At 35.6% G+C, this 15335-nt stretch overlaps 1 long non-coding RNA gene across 3 annotated transcripts in view; it reads left to right on the forward strand.

The window, feature by feature from the left end:
* The window catches only part of LOC127559478 (uncharacterized), a 95354-nt gene that overhangs the window by 39243 nt on the left and 40776 nt on the right, over positions 1 to 15335 (forward strand). For 2 of the 3 annotated variants that reach the window (XR_007953141.1, XR_007953143.1), the window contains exon 2: positions 6043 to 6178. This is a non-coding gene — a long non-coding RNA (uncharacterized LOC127559478). Of the gene's footprint in view, positions 1 to 6042; positions 6179 to 9562; positions 9815 to 15335 lie in introns of those variants that run through there. The other variant, XR_007953142.1, reaches the window with a different exon arrangement.

The following is a 15335-nucleotide window of genomic DNA, read 5'->3' on the forward strand; positions in this document are numbered from 1 at the left end:
TCACTATCCCTTTTGGTTTTTGGTTGTGGGGGTTGTTTTTATTTTTTTTTTTTGGCAAAGATACTGAAGTGGTTCGCCATTTCCTCATCCAGCTCACTTTACAGTGGGAAAAAGTGAGGCAAACAGGGTTACGTGATTTGCCCAGAGTCATATAGCCAGTATGTGAGGCCAGATTTGAACTCAGGAAGATGAATTTTCTTGAATCCAGGCTGTGCCACCTAGCTGCCTGGCATATGGTAGGTATTTAATAAGCATGTATTGAATTTAATAGTTGCAATATCTATAATTGCAGAATGCAAAAAGTCAACAAGAGAAAGGATAAACTCCAGGGTAATGGAAAGAATTCTGAATTCAAAGTCAGAAGACCTGAACTGAGACTTAGTTCTGATACTAATATTTATGTGACCTTAAAGAAAATTAGTTAGCCTATGTGAGCCTCAGCCACCTTATCTGTGAATGGGGATAACATTAGCTGCTTTGCTGATCTCAAAGCTTATAAATTAAATCAGTAGAAACCCTATGGAGCCTTCAAAAATCCACAAGATTATGTGAATGACTCTCAAACAACCAAACTAGATAGTGTGTGATAAGCTCTGAGACAAATTAACTCTTCTGGGCCTCTATTCTTTCATTTCTACAGACAGAACTTAGTATAACATTAAACTTCCTATTGGACTGGCTAGTCAACATTTGGTTTTTTGATTAAATTTTTTATATTTTATTTTTAATTTATGAAATAAAATATGATATACCTTGGGGGTATGTATTTCCCCCCTTACATCTCATCTTCTCTGAACATTTGTTTCTATTCTTTTTTTTTTTTTCCCTGAGGCAATTGGGGTTAAGTGACTTGCTCAGGGTCACATAGCCATAGTGTTATGTGTCTGAAACTAGATTTGAACTCAGGTCCTCTTGACTTCTGGATTGGTACTCTATCCACTGCACCACCTAGCTGCTCATTTTGTTTCTCTATCAACCTTTCTTTACTAGAATTTATCATCACTTGTTAAGTACCTTTTTTGTATTAGGTACCACGTCAAGCATTACAGATAGGAAGAAAACAAAAACATTGCATGACCTCAAGGAACTCACATTCTAATATACAACAGGAGAAATAGATCCTTCCATTTGAAGATGCCTCCAGGAGAGGGATGAGGCAAACTCTCCTGACTGATGAGACCCTGGCTGAGATCATCATTTTATGAAAAGCCCCAGACATATCTGCTTCACACATAGTTCAATTCACTCTCTGGACTACAAATCTATCTCCTCACCAGCAGCCTTGTCCCTACACAGGCACCTTCCTTCACCTAAGCCCACTTTACCATTCACTTTTATATTTTATCTTCCTCTTTTATAATGTAATCTCCTTGAGAGCAGGGTAGTGCTTGTTTTGTATTTGTATTCCCAGCACTTAAGACAATGATTGTCATATAATAAGTACCATCTCTCTCTCTCTCTCTCTCTCTCTCTCTCTCTCTCTCTCTCTCTCTCTCTCTCTCTCTCTTTCTTTTTCTCTTTCTCTTTCTCTTTCTTTCTCCTTCTCTCTCTTCTACCTATCAACCCACCTGTCTACCTCTACAGCTATTTACCTAGCTAACTAATCAACTACCTACCTGTTTATTTGACTATCTATTTATCTATCTATTTACCTACATGCCTATCTAAATCTATCCATCTATTTATCTAGCCGGCCAATCATCTTTCTACTATCTATCTATCTATCTGTCTGTCTGTCTGTCTGTCTATCTATCAACTACCTTGACTCTTAACTGGCTTTCTTGCTATTTTCTTTTTTTAATAGTATTTTATTTTTCCAAATACATACAAAGATAGTTTTCAACATTCACCTTTGCAAAATCTTATCTTCCAAATTTTTCTCCTTCTCTCCTCTCACCCCAAGATAGCACTTTTTGCTATTTTCCATAAACAATGTTCTATCTCTAGCCTATATGCCTCTATATATGTTGTCTTCCATTACCCTAAACCCCCTCTTCATCTAAGTCTCTTAAAATCCCTTTCCTGATTCCAACTCCTTTCATGATCCCCTCTCCCCATTATTAACCCACCTACTAATTACTTACATTTATTTTGCATTTACTCAAAGATAATAGATTTAGACCTGGAAGGAGAAGTCAGAGACCACCTAATTTAACACACTCTTCTTTCAGAAAAGGAGATTGAGCGACCTGGACAATACATAGATAATAATGAGCTGACTAGTGACACTAGTTCCTCTTACTCCAATTCCTGCTCTTTTCATTGCATTCTTACTGCCTGCCTCCTGTTTAAATGTTGTTTTCCTTCTTTGAAGTTAAAAACTATTTTGTTTTTGCCTTTGTTATCTCCAGAGTGTAGGACAATATCTAAATAGTAAAACAAAACAAAACAAAACAAAAAAACATTATATTTAAGGAGAAAGAGAAATCACTAACTGCTAGGGCAATGAGAAAAGGCTTCCCATTGGAGGCAGTACACAAGCTAACCCTTGAAGAATGATGAAGATTCTAAGAGGCAAAAGTGAAAAAGAAATGCCTTCCATAACAGGGGAACTCTTGTTCACGCCTATTTTAACTCTTCTTCTCCTATCCCACTGTGTTTATTAGAATCTTTTATTTTCAACAAACTATTCCATCCCCTTCAAATTTTCAACCAATATCCCTTGTAACTTGAAACTTGATTCTCCCTTCATGATACTCTATCCCTTGCAACCTTTTACACTCTTCATCTCTCTTTCTCTAATTCCATCTGACTACCAACACCAGAAGGTAGGGTGGGCATATCCACTTTGTCATCCCTTGCCATTTCTAGACCCTTTCTTTACCATCATCAATGACCTTTGCTCTTTTGAGATCCATGCAATATATCAAGATTACCCTGTCCACATCTACTAGTCATTTTTCCAACTTTCTCAGTGGGTTGAGGGTAGCTAAGTGGTAGAGTATGAATCAAATGCTGGACCTGGAGCCAGGAAGACTACAAATCAACCTCAAATACTTACTAACTATGTGAGCCCTGGGCAAGTTATCTATTACTTCAGTTTCCTTAACTATAAAATGGGGACAATAGTAGCACATACCTATGGGGACAATAATAGCATGTACTTCCCAAGATTATTTTAGATCAAATTAAATAAATTTGTGAAGTGCTTTGCAAAACTTAAAAGTACAATATATATGTCCTTTAGTACTTTTTAAATATCCTAATTATACTATTGTCATTGCACTTTTATTATTATTATTTAACATATTTACCACAGTATTCCTGTCAATTGCACTCTCTGCTAATTTTCAGAAACTTCAATATCTTCTACATTCTTCTTCTAGAAGGTAGAAGTTCAACTGAACTGACTTCTTAATTCTTCAGTTCATCAACTACAAAGGCTACCTTGTCTAGCCCATTTCATCCATACACCAGTCTATTCACAAATTAAGGTTTACCATAGCTTACAAAGCATATCAACAAAAGAAATCTCTCCTGAAAATATGTACTGAATTGCAACATGGCACACTATATTTTATTGGACCTTGTTGGGATATAGAGAATTGGTAAAGAATATTTAACAAGGTCTTTGTGCTCAAAAAATTTTAATATTAATATTTAAATCAATGCCTTCACTTGGCTATGAAATATATACATATATATGGCATGGATGAGTACACAAATCACCAGACTGTGCTGAGAGAAAGCAGGTAGAACAATGAGTATACAGTCTTTTTAAATGCATTTCTTTTCTACTGAAGTTTTTCCAAAAACCAGCTAGCAAGATCTTTGACAGATTGGATCCTATCAAACTTCAAATACCAACTGAATGGGAGGGCAGAGTAGACCTTGATCACCCTGATCAATTATGAAGGGCCCAGGACATTTCTAAAATTCTATTTCCTCCCTTTTTCATAACACATTATATTTTGGCATTTATGAAAATGAAAAACAAATAGAAATTAACTTCATCTTTAAAATGTGAATCCTATAAATACTATTGAGCTGTTTTTTAAGTCAGCTCTTTAAAAATACATAGAATTCTTGGCTTTGAAATTCCATTTCTACTTCCCAGAAGTTAAATTGTTTTTAATCAAGTGATTTTTGTTTTTTAAGTTTAGATAAAATCATTAGTGCTTCTGAAATCAATGCATCTGCTAACTCAATATGATATTCTTATTTTCTTTCCCTGGATCTGTATGGGTCAATTCCTTATATGCTACATTATTCATCTCAGTCCCCTACTCTTCCAATTGTCATTTCCTGAAACCAAATCATATTATTCATCCCAGATTTGGGTTTTGTCATTTAAAAATCACAATAATAACAATAAATGACAGTCAATGAGCATTTATTAAAAACCTGCTACCTAGAAGGCACTGTGCTAGGGGTTAGAGATACAAACACATAAACAAAAAAATAATTAAACTGTCCCTTCCTCCCCCCCCCCCCCAGTTTATATTCTACTAGAGAGATAAAATATGTTTACCAAAAATATATATATTAATTAGTCCTTTGTTTGTGTAGAACAACAAAGTGAAAACTAACAACTCATAGGAAGAAAGAGTTTACCATTTACATGAAAGAGAGAGAAGAAGGACAGGGTTAAGAAACCTCTTTTGCTCAACTGGAAGAATAGAAAAGAAACGAAGGCCCCCAGAACAAACTTCTGAGGTTTAAAAATAGAATCATGAGATCCTCCATTAAAATTTAAGCTTCAAGAGGCAGGAATTTTATTTTAGTTTCTATTTATATTCCCAGTATTTACACACATTGCCTGGCACTTAATAAGCACTTAATCCTTGTTGGCTATATAGCTATATCTATATGTCTACATCTATAGATATATAGCACAGTGCCTTTTGATGATGATTAAATTATACAATTAGAACTATCTAACTATATAATGTTGTCATCATCATCAAAAGGCACTGTGCTAAGAGTTTGTTTGTTTGTTTGTTTTAACAATTATCTCATTTGATCCTCACAACAATCTTGGCTGATAGGTGGTATTATTATCCGTTTACAGTTGAGCAAACTAACACCAAAAGAAATTAAATGATTTGGCCAAAGTTACACAGTTACTTATTCTTTGAGGCAAGATTTGAACCTCTTCCTCACTCCAGGCCTAGCTCTCTAGTCACTGTGCTACTGAGTAGGGTCTCAAAGATGTGGGATGAATCTTTATTATGGCAGAATATGGACAAGAGTCATTCAAGATGAAAAGATATGGATGGCTTGTTGATCCAATCAATCAACAAGCATTTATCAAGCACCTTCTTTGTACTAACTATTGTTCTATGTTCTGGGAATACAAAGACATAATTGAAACAGCCCATGCCCTAACAAGCCCTAACAAGAGCTATCTTAATAATTATATAAATTAATAATTATGCACAAAATAAATACAATTAATTAATAATTATATATAAAGTAAGCATCAAATAGGAAGGGGCCTTGTAACTAAAGGGAGGAATCAAAAAAATTTTCATGTTGAAGATGGTACTTAGTCTTTGCTTTTGTACTATTACCTCTACCAAAAGAAAAAATATTCACATTAATGACTTTAGATTTCAAAGTAATAGTAAAAACACAATTGGCTGGTAGATTATATGCTATGATTTTCAGCATGATTTATGCACATAATTTCCTTTAACTTTTACAACCCTGTAAGAGAGGTTGTAAAACTGCATATTATCATCCCCAATTTACAGATGAAAACCAAGTCTCAGAGAAGCCAAGGATCACATCCAAGATCACACAGCTAGGAAGAGACAGAGCAATCTACTAACAATGAAATATTCTGCTAATTTGTCAAAATCCTGATGTTCTATTATTGACACACAGATTCTCAGGCTCCCCACAGACACATGAGTCTTCCAGATATACAGTCTCTAGCTACCTGTTAAGTTAGCCACTCATCCTCTATTTTGCTGCCAGGGGAGTTGATATCCTTGTCAATTTTCAGTTCTGTAATATCTACAACCATCTCTGGCATTTGGAGGGTTTCTCTGACAATGGCTGCTCTTTAACCTGTCTTTTCCCAAAACTTCTTGTCAGTTCACAGGGAAAGGCCCAGCTCTTGGAAAGTCATCAGATTTACTGGCCATTTTACTGAAAGACACATTCAGAAAACCTACACCACCTTGTTCACTTGGCAACCTTCATTTTGACAATCTGGGAATACAGTATGCCTGTAAGTCGAATCACTTCATATATAATTTAATTTTAATACCCCCAATTGTTTTTTACCTATTTATCCCTGAAGATTAATTTTGCTTGTCAACCAAGCCTGAGTCAGCAACACCAAAAGGAATAGATGTTTAAAAAGTCCTGTTCTATGTTTTTGTAATTGTTTTGAGACATTTCCCATGATTGCGATGTGGGAGCTGTCCAACATTTTCTAAAATCAAGTTCCAAATCACCAGCTCAGATCCTGCAAAATTCAGCCACATATGGTGGTCAAGCTGCTTCAGGTTCTATTATACCTTTAACTCTGAATGCCACTGTCATTATTAAAGTGAGACACAAATGTTACCCCAGAACCAAAGATTAGCAGTCACCAGAATACCAATCAGCCTGACACCTACCCCTGTGGATGACTGAGAAATAGTACAATAGTGAGAGAGCAGGGAGAATGTAGCCTACTTTTCTGTTGTGACAGTCTGTAGTATATGATTCATAATGTTGCAAATGTGTCAGTGAAATGGTAAGTTATTTTGATAAGAAATTTATTGTTTTTAACAAGTATGTACTGTTTAAGTCAAAAGAATCAAATGCTTCTATGACCAGGAATTCATTCACAGATGTGAGGGGCCAAAAAGTAGAGTCATCAGTGAGTGTGCCAGAGCTTTGTTTATTAAGCTTGCTACTTCCAAATAAAGGCTATGAACAGGAAGGCTGGCTATGTGTGGATAGAAGGAATGTCTCGTGGTCTCACAACATTTTATCTAATCTTCAAGAGGAACCATTTCAGAAAACTATCCTTTCCTCCTTCCCCAGCACACACAGAGTTTGCTGAAATCTCTGTGACAACATCACCAAAAACAAGGCCAGGGGTCTAATTCAAGCAGCAAACCTATGTAAAGTACCTAATGTTTGCAGGCATTGTGCTGGATTCTGGGAAAACAACCAAAAGTGGAATACCCCCTGTCTTCAAAGAGCTCGCATTCTACCTTGGGAAACAACATATAGCCAATAAAGCATATACAAAATAAATGCAAGAAGGAGCTAAATGTGTGATTGTGTTTGGGAAGAATTTGGCTTCCTACACAGTACAATAAAATGTCATTAATTTGGACTGCATAAATTTGAATCTGTGGTAATTTAAAGCTGAGCTGAAATCTACTTTTACATTATCTATTGGGGAAATGCATTGCTAAGATAATTAATAATATAAAGAAGATGAGGGCAGGGAGTGTTTAAACTACCTGACATATAATAAAACCATTTTCAAGCACCCTCAAGCCCTTTAGAAGTAGCATTAACATATAAACAATTGTTGTGCTTATTACAATCCATTCTTATCTACTCACTAAAGCAGTTCCCCTAAGGACATATGTTAGGCAATACTTTCTGAAGTTAGTTTGATTTGTTCTGATACTTGAAATAAAATTGCATTTCCTTTCAGATACTTTGTAATTCAAACTTTTTAATAACTCATACCAAACCTTCTAAATTAATGAAGCTTCACAATTATAAAACACTGCGTGTTGCTTGTCCTTTATTTGAAAGAGGACCAATGATGTTAAAGGATGATGTCTTGACTTCCATATGAATTGGATTTAAGTGAGGCAGAATTGTAGGAAGTACAATTCTCCAGTCATTTAAGTCCAGAGACAAGTCAAAAATCAAAATGACTGGTAATGGCCAGCATGCAGTGAATGACCTAGGAATCTTTGATATCTGACCAAGTTGGAAACACTTTCAAAATTATAGAATGTAAACCCCTTGAGAGACTGGACCATGAATTATGTTGTTGCCATTGTGCTAGTTGATAAGTACCTAATAAATAGTAATAGCTAATCAGTGCTTTTTGTTGATTGATTTATTGATGCCTTACATGTTGGATTGTGTGTTCTACTGTTGTGCCACAGTTTCCTTTTGTTTTCCTGCTTCAGTTTCCCTAAATTATTCTGCCTCAGTTTCTTGAATTGTTCTGCCTCAATCCCCCTGTTGCAACCTCCCTTTTCTGTTCATTAGGCTGAGAAAATTGGGCTTGTAGCTGGTCACTCTGACATTACAAAAGATAAAACTCCAGATGTCCTATCTCAGATACTTAATTGGTATCTTCTACCTCTCTCTCTCTCTCTCTCTCTCTCTCTCCTCTCTCTCTCTCTCTCTCTCTCTCTCCAGACTTCCTGCCTCTAGCTGGGCACTTCCTTAACTCCCAATTAGTAAGAATTTATGGTCTTACCCCCAACCTGTCAGAACTGGATTGATGGTCCCCTTCTTGGAAATTCACGCTCACCAGAGTTTGGACTCCACCCCACTACCTTTGTCTACCCTGATAACTTAGGAGTCACATTAATATGTCATTGGAATTTCATATCCCATGCTGAATACTCTGAGACCAACCCTAGGACCAAAATAGATCCTTTGGTCCCAGAAAATCTCTCCCTCTCAGAAATCCAAATAAAATATTAAAAATTCTCTAATCTCTATCTTGCCTCAGTTTCTCCAGCATTACACTACCAAGAACAGTTTCTCTCCTTTCCTAATATTCCAGTTATTCTCTGGATTATTTCTTTCTTAGTCACAGCAATTCATGAGGATCATTTACTACAATATGGAATTTACTACAGTGTGGAAAGATTGTGACCTGGACCAATGAAAAGAGATTCACATAAATAAGATTACAAATGTTTTGAAATCTTGAAGTCCAAAAAGTAACTCAGCATGAAATGTATATGCACCTAATGACTTGCTATAGTATGAGAACCTATGGATGGGGACATCTCCCACAATTTTCAAGATAAAATTAATGTCACACAAATTCACAGTGGAAATTAAAACATAGACATTCGTGGCTATATTTTTTATTCTATTCTCTTCATCCCATCCTTTCAAAAAATGAGCTCATTTTTCAACAAAACACTTTAGAAATGCATGTCTTGGCAGAGCAATTAGGTGTTTTACATGCAATGTCAGTTAATCTCTCTTTTAAAAAATATCTTTGCCTTTCCAAAGAAAAGGAAAGCAACAGGCACTTTGAAAAAAAAAAAAAAACTGCAGCTGAGATTGTAATGGATAAAATAGTTATTGCAACCACAACAATTCCACTTTAGCCTGAATTCCATAAAACTTATTGAGACATTCAGAGCCTGGGATCACAAAATGTCACTGTTACAAAAAATATTAGTCATAAAGAGTACCAATGGATAAAAGCGCTTAGGGAGGTTAGCCTCTATCTAATGTGGATAATGCTGCTATACTATGAGGGAAGCATCAGTGAGCACATTTGTCAGATAGCTCCTCTTACTGGATGGCTCTTCGGTTTGTAATTTTTTTAAAAAGAAAATTATTCTTTTCTCCAAAGATTGATTTCCTACATTGCATCTTATTTATTGCCTCTTCCCAGGGCTCAGTTCCAATAATATCTCTTGGTAGATGGCTATATTGCCTTCCTCGACTTGAAAAGGATAAAAGTTCATCTGATATCTTCCATGCTTTGTACAGAAGACACTGAACCTGTTGAGAATTAGAAGAATAAGATGCCTGTGTCTCACCAATGAGGCATCTCTGAAGCATTGGGACATGAATTCATGAAAAATAAAGAATGAAATTGCTTCACATATTCAACAAAAATAAAATTTGGAAGAAAGGAAGCAGACATCAGTCTCCATTTTTTTTTCTGCTGAGGCAATTGGGGTTAAGTGACTTGCCCAGGATCACACAGCTAGGAAATGGTAAGTGTCTGAGGCCAGATTTGAACTCAGATCCTCTTGACTTCGGAGCTGATGCACTATTAATTGTGCCTTCTAGCTGCCCTATCATTCTCCATTTCTAACTAGCATGTTGTTATATAGATAGGGCTAGTTTGTCCTCACTACCAATAAACTGATTCTGATATTGATTTCTATGCTCAGTTCCCCTAGAAAGGAGGCAATAAGAGATTTGTAAACTTTAGCACTAATATTTACTGTCTGTGTGACCTTAGACAAATTACTAAACTTGTCTGACTCTGTTTACCCACTTGTAAAATGAGGTTGGGCTAAATGACTTCTAGTTTCCATTCAAATTCTAAATCAATGATCTTATGAAATACAGAATATCTAGATGGGGGTCAGATAGAGAAGGGTGACATCAGATGTGAGATTGAAGTAAAGGTAAATAGGTTGAGAGAAATGATAGCTTGTATGATGCAGGTGTTTCATTCTTTAGCCACTAGACTCATGGAAAATGCTAACTTTAGAAACCTCTACAAATCCACCCTTACTGATGAAGATAGAATTTCAAGGACAGTTATTATCTTGTTTGTCCTTTATTTTCAAAAGGGCCAATATTATTGTAGGGTGATATCTTGATTTGTGACGGAATTGGATATAAATGAAGTAGAACTGCATAGCTGTCAGTTTTAGTCTCCTTCAGAGTCATTACAGTCAAGAGGCAGGACAAGAGTCAATATGGCGGGAAATGACCTGGGACTGTTCCAGCTACCTTTATGGCTCTTGAAAAAAATTGTTTTGAGAGATGTCATCACATTTGAGGTAAATACCCCCATTATTCATTAACAGATTCATTAGTTATCCTCAACATATTTTAGCCAGTCTGCTGAGATAGGTGTGGCTTCTATGCATACTACAGCTTCTTGAAGCCACAGGTAAAAGTTATGAGAGCCAAGTGGATATTAAAGGTGGATGAGGAGCCCTAAAAAGGGCTCAGAAAATTCTCACATGAGAGGTATTAGACCTCCCTTAATATCTATACACTCTATAAGGTGGGTCCAAGGGCAAAAAGATATTTGGATTTAACCTAGAAGAGTGACCCTAAGAGATCACTAAGAGAGTGAAAAGACTTGTATTGACCAGCAGAAACTACAAAGAGATTCCAGTGAGAATAAAATGATACTTCTTGACTTGAAGCCACTACACTTACTGTGATTTGGGATTTTATATCTCTAGGAGCCAGAATTATGATCCAATAATGATTGATATGCTCCCATAAGACAGATCTCAGCTAGGAAAATTTCAGCTGAGGGAAATATACACCAAGGCAAATGAGGTCTTTATTTTGGTTAGATTGGAACTGGATTTAGAAAGCAATTAGCTAACACAGTGGACACAGCCCTAAGCCTGGTGTCAGAAGACCTATGTCCAAATCTGACTATATACATGTATGAGTTATATAACCCTGGGAAAAAATTTAACCTCTTTTTACCTCAGTTTCCTTGTATATAAAATAAAAATAATTATAACACCTATCTTTCAGAGCTATTATGAGGATATAATTATGTAATTTTGTAAAGTGCTTTCCAACTTTAAAGTAATATATAAATGACTACTATTATGAATATGAAAATGTCTAAGGACATTAAGTTGTAACTGTAGTAAGTTGTAGTAAGTGTAATTAAAGCTTTTGTGTATACTCTGTTTTTATTAATCAATTTCACCTGTGAAGATGAATCAATGAAGCAATAGAAAAGAAAGGAAAGAAGCATGGACCTGGAAGTAGGGGCACAGAGATAAGAGTTATTTAGTGCTATTCCTCTTCTATATGAGAAATGAACCAGAGTGGAAGTGTATAATAGGAGCAACACTGGTTTAAAATGTAAATTTTTTTTGAAACTATTACAAAGAAAAATTATTTTGAGCAGCATTGCCTTATAAAACAGGGGAAAAGAGTATAGAGCAAGAACAGTATAAAGAAAAGTAATCAAGAAAATCATCCAAGGAAAATCTAAGGTTAAAAACAGAAAGAAAACAACAAAGAAAAGAAAAATGGAAGAAATGTGTAAATGTTTTTTTTTTTTAATAAACTGTTTTCAACATCAAGGCTAATAGAGCAACCAGACTTGGACTCTAATATCATAGTCTTGCCTGTGGTAATAGAGGAGGTAGAAACGAGAACAAAGTATTTGTTGATTATGAAAAAAGCCTTTGATGGGTAAGACAAAATTTTGCCTAAAAGGCTCTATTACAACAAGGTGTTTCCCATGCATTTATCAAAATTATCTGAGATTCCTTGAAAGTTATAACACCTTTAAATAGACTTCATTATTCTGATCATAAACATCAGGTAAAACATAAAACAGGAAAACAGAGATTCACCAAAATTGTTCACAGTCATCATTTCTACCTTTACAACATCTGTCATAATGTAGCTTCCTTTACATTCAAACAACTGTCATAGCAGCTTAAGTCTCACAACTGACCTATTGTAATAGCTTTCTAGTTAGCAAGCTTTCTTTATATCTCCTACTTCAATCCATCTGCCAAATGGCTGCCATTTGGCTGCCAAAAAGATTTTTATTTAAGACTGAATCTCCATGTATCACTGAGGCTGAACGTGCAAAGGACATTCATTGACTTATTTCAACCACTGATTAGTGCTAGAGATTTGGTGACTACATTTTCTATCTAGTTTAATTGGGTCTTCTCCTTCTTAGGCTTCTTAATGGTCCTCCAGCTTTTAAGAGTCACCACATTGAATTCAAAGAATAAGAACTCAGAACTCCCAAGCCCTACAGATCTACCAGCTTCTGTCTCCCTTCCATAACAGTGATTACAAGCATCATGACTAGCCAAAGCAATTAACCTATAGAATGGCTCTAACCATGTCACCCTTGTTCCCATTCAATAAAACATGAGGAGCTCCCTATTACCTTCAGAATCAAATATTTTAGCATAAATATGTTTAGCATAAATACTTTCCATAACCTGTCCTCTTCCAATCTTTATAGTCTCCTCACATTTTATTCCCCTTTTTACACTTTATGATCAGTCATATACTGACCTACTTGCCATTCCTCACATGACACTCTACTACACAAAGGAGTTTGAAATGATCATCCACATACTAAATACCAAATGGATGAAAGATGATTGATAGCCATATTATGATATACGTTTGAATGGATAGAAGTTGTCTATCAGTATGTGTACCTGGGACACATAGTACAGAGAAATAACTCAGTTGGGTCCAGAATGAAGCAAGAGATGATTTGAATTGTCTTTAGGAAATTACAGAGCTAGGTTAATACTGGAAAGCACCTATTGGGAACAACAGCCCCCCCTTTTTTTTAACATCAGTTACCAATATTCTTAAATGACTGTGAGAAAAGAAACACATCAGTCTACAAAGAATCAAAAATGAATACCCTACAGAGAGCAAAGTGCATGGTAAATATGAGGAGGCTATAACATCTATGCTATGAGAAACTTTAAAAAAAAAAAAAAGAAATAAAATATACCAAGAAGTTTTACAATAGAAAAGAAGATAGGATGGTAAGAAAAGGATGAAAAAATGGACAATCCAGCACTTTATCACTTAGTGCAATGCCTAGCACATAATAAGTATTTAATAAATATTTATCGACTGATTGCCTCATGATATCAGAAGAAATTCAAGTCCTTCAGTACATGGTGGGAGGGGGAAATGTCTCTGTGGCAAACTTATAAGATGACATACAAAGACTCACATAGGATGAGATGTAATGTACATAAGTGTTGCAACTTCTGAATCAGTGTGATCACTGATCCATTCATGTATTTGAGAATTTAGAGAGATTAAGTGACTTGCCTAGAGTCATTTTGCATCAAAGCCAAAATCTAAACTAGGATCTTCTAACTCCAAATCCAAGATCACCATGTTCTTGCTCCATTTTCAGAATCTATGTGAACATTTTAATTCTTTTGGTGATCTACTGAGAGTAGTCAAAAACAATTTTTTTTTTGTATTATAGCTATCAGGGGACATATTTAATTAACTAGATTCTTAGTTCCTTGGAGACAGTGGCAGTATTCTTCCTAATTTTGTCTTACGCAGAACTTAGCACAGTGCCTCTAAACATCTTGGCATATAGTATATATTTGTTTTACAATAATAATAATAATAATAAATAATGCCATGCAGTGGCTGCAACATGAACCCATTGAAGGAATAATATTAGCTGACATTTATGTAGTATTTTGAATACAATATTTCCTTTGATCATCACAGCAACTTTGGAAGTTTGGGGTTATATATAAGTTCCCAATAAGGAAACTGAGGTTTAAAAGAAATTAGTGACATTTCTGTGTTATTAAGGACAAGAAATAGGGTTTTTATCTATATAGAGTTTACTTTGTTGACTCTTGAACCAGCTCTCTCTCTCTCTCTCCCTCTTTTTCTCCCTCCCCTCTCTGTCTGTCTCTGTCTCTGTCTCACTGTCTCTCTCCCTCTGTCTTTCTCTCTGTGTGTGTCTCTCTCTAACTCTCTCCTCTCTCTGTCTCTGTCTTTGTCTCTCTCTCTTTCTCTCTCTCTGTCTCTGTCTCTCTCTCAAAATAAATAAACAATAAAGCCTACTGAAGCAGATCTTAAGCACCATTGTAATCATCACATTTGTACAAACTTAAAGAAAAGGAAGCTGTGGTATAGTGTAACCAACAGAAAATTGACCTTGGAGTCAAAACAGAGTTCAAATATATGGTATCTATGTGACCCCAGGTAAGACATTTACCCTGGCAATGCACTAGGTGGCTCTATAAGGGAATAAATTTCAGTGAAGTAACTGCCTTATTCTAGTAAAGGGAGTGTCCTCACCTTGGGTTGAGCAATGAAATCATAGGTCCAGTTACTGTCCCTTTAAGGTTGACAAGGCACTTTGAGCAAATGAAGGAACAGATGAACAAAGTAATTAGGATTCTAGTAGCCTAAACAAGCTACTGCACTCCCCAACATGAATATCCTGTTGAAGGAGCTGACCCAAATGTCTTTTAGGTAGTTTTGCAGTCATTTTATTAAGTTATGATCAATCAGTTCATAATTATTCAAAATAATGGCTGTTAGTAGGTTTCAGGGTTTTGTTTTATGACAGGAAGCCTGAATACAAATTGCAAGACTTAAGTATTCTCTCATTCTTTTTACCCTGAACAAAATAGGCTTCCATTTTTTTAACAGTGCAATGAATCAATGATTTCCTAATTTGCTACCAAAGAAGCAACATCTATTAGTTGTTCCCATGCATATTCAACAGAGGAATTCTCACAACAATGGATAGATCCAAACTCCAATCAAACAAGTAAACAGAACAGGTTCTCAACTTTTATTAAAGTGATAGTTTCTGATTTATTGTGCCCAAAGGAAATCTGAAAAGGAGTAGCAAAGGACAAGATAAACGGATAGATACATAGATGCACACATACAGAAAGACA

This window comes from Antechinus flavipes, chromosome 4 (assembly GCF_016432865.1).
Source record: "Antechinus flavipes isolate AdamAnt ecotype Samford, QLD, Australia chromosome 4, AdamAnt_v2, whole genome shotgun sequence".
Lineage (NCBI taxonomy): Eukaryota > Metazoa > Chordata > Mammalia > Dasyuromorphia > Dasyuridae > Antechinus > Antechinus flavipes.